A 5,000-nucleotide genomic window follows, 5' to 3' on the forward strand; every position below is an offset into this window, starting at 1 on the left:
GAGAGTACACACTGCTTTTATACTGCTTTTGGTGAGAACATGCAAGCTGATACTGAGCAGTGCACGAGCAGCCAGCGAGCTGACTGCTACTGGACAGCTTGCTAAAACAACTTTTGATGCAGACACTCGAGCCTACTGCTACTAGAACTGCTCATAGCGGCTCAGCTCAGCTGCTGCCCAGCTACTGTTTTTGTACGGACAAACCATAAGACAGCTGTACAAAGTTGTAGCACTCAAGATAAGAGGCCATGTTCGTCTTAGAATATAAGTATTAAACGTTAGCACATTCAGAAAAAGATAGAACGTATTAAGTTAAGACAGAGCACAGCACTACAGGCCATTTCTTTAAGCTCCGAGAATGAACACGACACTCAGCCATGATTTTTTCCACGAGATTTATTTAATTCATGTACCGCCAGCGCTGTTTTGTTTTGTAGGTTTTTTTGTTTGTTTTTTGTTTTGTTGTTGTTGTTTTATGCCCCCCCTCGCCCCAATCCGCGCGCTAATTTGGCCTTTTCTTTTGCCACAATGTTTTAGAGAAGTTTGAAGCGTCGTTCGCCCTGAAATTTAAAACGCCACACTGAGGCTCTCGTGGTCTAGAGATTATGGCGGTCGCCTCTCATTCAACAGGTCCCTGGTTCGAAACATGAAAATGTTCCCCTCTATTCCTTTTACCTCATGTCCTGCTCTCTAATCATATTCTGTCGTCTTCTTTTGTTTCTATTTTCTGACACCACCTCAACCCCCCCTCCTACCCCCTCCTCTGGGCTCCTGACTCTTTCTTCAACCTTTCTACTGCTACTCCTTGGCTCCTTCTTATTGCAGTCTTTCAACCATACTTCTGATCTTAGGGTAGGTAAGATCTAACACCTGGCCTTCTCGGAAAAGGGCGACAAATCTCGGAGGTCTCGTGTCACGTTTTGCATGTTAAAGATCCCTTGTTGGTCCAAAATCGATAAGAGTAGGCTTCCGCCGTAACCCTGGCAAAATACATGTCTCCCACGCGCCTATACCACGATCTTATACAGTTGCAAGCGCCGTAAAACACTTCACAAAACAAAAACAAACAACGCCTCATATGTAACATCACAGAGAGCGCAGACCTTTGTTGTGGATACTAGGACAAAGTATGTTCCCAACAGAGGGCTCAACCTGACGATTTGTGAGGCATCGTGGTGGAATCAGGCTCTCGTCAAAATAATCAAAGTGAAGAAACTGGCATTTTTCTGCAGGTTTGTAAATTTTTATCTAAATTTTTGTTTTTGGCTCAACACTTTTCATGCCCACTAGAGAACTCATTTCTGTGTGGATTTTTCTTAAAGACGTGGATAAAGACACAGAAAATGTACACTTTTCAGTTACCATGGACTCTTAAGCTAAGAAAATGACAATCTTTGGCGGCCATTTTCTCACTAATTTTACCTCTGAAAACAGGTGACCCCCACCTCCTTCATTCGCAAATATCTCGACTTGCATTCAAGATAAATGGATATTTTTTCCATCCAAATAAAGACAAGTGAACAAGCTTTAATCAGACAATGAGTTGCACTGCGATGTTGAATGACATGGGGATTATATTTATTACATATATTATTTTCTAGATATATAGAAGTAGACTTGGGAGGCTTTGTGCACAAACTCCTCCCTTATTACCTAACCCACACCTTTGAAACTTTGCAGGCGTCCACAGCATCCATGTGGCTAGGACCAAACTTTTTAAAATCCACCCAAACTACTTTCCCTGATTTTTCCAAAATGCTTTGTTTCGTCCACACAGAATCTTGGGAAAGTCCGTCTTCTAAGACGCCATTGTAAACAAGTGAGGTTTCCGTTCACTAGCTGTGCGAAGTACTGATTCCACACCTTTGAAGTTCTGGAGTGTACAGCCACGAAAGTGGAATAGCGAATCAATCATATATTATATATTTGGCAACTTGGAAACACGTGTGTCACTTTTCTCTCAAGATTTATTGCTCCATCCCAGTAGAGTGTAATTATAGTAGGCCAATGGCTTTCAGTTGATGTTAATGCACCGATCATTCCTTTCATCGAAAGGGGGCCCAGCTAGTTTTTTGTATTTCTCTGACAGATCTACTAAATTACTTGTTGTTTGTTGATATCGGATTCGTTTGTGTTGATTTGAAGGAAGCAGTGAGGGGGGTGTGGAAATGAAGGATAAGGTGTTTGATGAAGGGTAATCAAAACTCCTAAATATGTATTCTTATAAGATTCACACTTAAATCAATAATGCAACACTAACTTATGTGATGCAGCGTGGTGGAATCAGGCTCTCGTCAAAATAATCAAAGTGAAGAAACTTGCATTTTTCCGCAGGTTTGTGAATTTTTATCAACGTTTTTTTTTTACTCAACACCTTTCATGCCCATTAAAGAACTCATTTAGGTGTGGATTTTTCTTTAAAAATGTTAATTAAAGAAACAAAAAATGTAAATTTTCAGTTACCACGGACTCTTAAGCTAAGGAAATAACTAATCCTTGGCTGCCATTTTCTCACTGATTTTACCTCTAAAAACAGGTGACCCCCACCTCCTTCATTCGCAAATATCTCGACTTGTATTCAAGATAAATGGATATTCTTTTCATTCAAATACAGACACGTGAACAAGCTTTAAGGTGATATCAATAACTCTACAAGCCCAAAATTGACGAGAGCCTGGTTCCACCACGATGCCTCACATATCGACAATTAAACAATTGTTACGATGTTAAACATGAAAATATTATTGTAGATTATCCTGTGCCTTCCGATCACTGTAAAGTAAGTTATAGGAACGTATTACAACCATACCATTTTTGGCAAAAACTCACATTATTTAAAAGAGAGGAGAACAACAGTTGAAAAAGTAAATTGAAACAGAAAACAATTTGATGTTTCATTTCCCTTTCGCTTAGGCCGTTATTCGTCAGAGATTTTCTTACAGCACAACAAGCTCTATAGAAAGATGATTCGAAGAAGTCAACACAAGAAAAGGACGGAAAGTTCTAAAAGAGAACAGCGTCGTGCTTTCCCAGAATGATGATCTTTGGCTGATGTCTGTGTTGACGATCCATGGTCTAGAATGCCTGTCAGGTTGAGATATTTTGTCACCTCAAAGGTTGATGTCTCTTCCTGAGGTATTGGTTTATAGCAAAGACCCTTATCTTTGATAGAAATCGAGATGCTGTAACAGTCATACACACGGTAAGGTATTTTTTTCTGGACCTCTTTCAAAAAAGGTGTCTCAAAAGATAGACGTTCAGTGCTATATTCCGTTCTGCTAAGGGTCGGATTTGGGGGTGTTGTACTCACATAATCGAAGGTAGTACCAAATGGTACTATTGTGGAAACAGCTTTTGCGAGAGTATTGTCCTGTAGCTTTACATTAACGCAGCCCATGGGATCCTGCACATCCCCTTCATTGCGTGGTTCTGTCGATTTGATTTGCTCGTCACAACTGGCTTCTGAATTCAATTGCTCTATTAAAGATTCATCGCTCGTATGTCTGTCCATAAACGTCTGAGAAGAAGTGCTTTCATTCCAACTCAGATTTCCAAGATAACTGATTCCCTTTCCTAGGGGACCAGTCGTGGTTTCAAATATAAGTTTGTAAAGACCTCCGTACTGTGCAATGTAACTAATCGCTGCTTTTCTCAATTCATTTGGAGTTTTATAAAAAGTATCCGTCGACAGAGGTTCATATGTCATCAGCATATACGTCAAATCAATCGTTGATGAAGCAAGCTCTTGGGCTCGTTTCTAAGTCTATCTGCACAACCCCATTGATTGACTGTAAGAAAAGACAAATCAGATAGTCACTGAGTCCGTTCAACTTCACGAATGAGAGCATGGCTCTTGCTGATGTTATTTTAACTTTAATGCTCGTGACGTAATGGCGAATACTATTGTCGCCATGTGAAGTTTGTGATGTCTCTGAATTTTTGAAATCCTGACAGTTCCCACCCTTGCCAGCCCCATAAAGAAGGTAGACGATGTGCCAATGTAAATGGTCCTCTGTCTTTCAGTCCTAGTACAGGTTCTAACAATAATGTGATAGTCATGTTAAAATCTGATTTGCCAGATGCCGGGGGGATAAACGTGTATTTTTGCTCAGCCCAAAACTTTGTTAGTTGGGTCTTATTTCTCGGCGTGAATTTGGACACTCCAGTCACTCCTATGCGCCAAGGAAGAGGTCTGGCAGATGAGGTTTGGTAACACTTGAAACTGTCGTAATTGTGAAATAAGATATCTGTGGACGCGTCGTAGATGGGGAAATCCACGACATCTATGGTAGACTTGTACTCCGGGCACGGCATGACAACATTCCGGCCAATGTCATCACGGCGACTCGAGTTGGACGCTAACAGTTTGGGGGGAAAGGTCTCTTGCGCTTGCTGCCAAACACTAGGACAAGCTTGTTCAATTCCTGGACAACAATTGTCGTAGACAAAACACTGGGGCCGGCACTGACAACCCAATGGTCTGTGTTCTCCGCACGATCCCTGGCAAGAGTTCTGTGAAGGGGGAAAGGGAGTGGATGTCACAGGTGTGGGGCCAGGTTCTACTGGCTCACACGTCCACAACAGAATGAAGACGAGCTGTGCTAGGACACAACACCTGGGCATCACGTGGTGTTAACTGATGTCCACATAGGCTCCTTGACCACCAGGACGATATCTCTTCCCCGTCGCCATCCTGTTCAGTGAAAGAATAGACTGAAGTGGAAAATATCCAGATAGATTAGAACGGAAGTTCAAAGCCAAAGTCAGGTATTACTATACCATACGAAATGACTGGTGATAGTTTCCCTGCAGCATCTAACTACTTGATACGAGTTTAGTCTCCGCTAGTATACGTTCTTACCCTGTCTAGAAATGTCTTATAATTAAAAAAAAATAACACAAACTGTGTTTTGTCAAGTTCGGAAGATACTTTATTTAAAATGGTTTGTCAGCTTAAAAAAACAACGGAGAAATTCAGATCTTTGTCTTTCTTTAGATTT

This window comes from Aplysia californica, unplaced genomic scaffold, assembly GCF_000002075.1.
Source record: "Aplysia californica isolate F4 #8 unplaced genomic scaffold, AplCal3.0 scaffold00053, whole genome shotgun sequence".
Classification (NCBI taxonomy): domain Eukaryota; kingdom Metazoa; phylum Mollusca; class Gastropoda; order Aplysiida; family Aplysiidae; genus Aplysia; species Aplysia californica.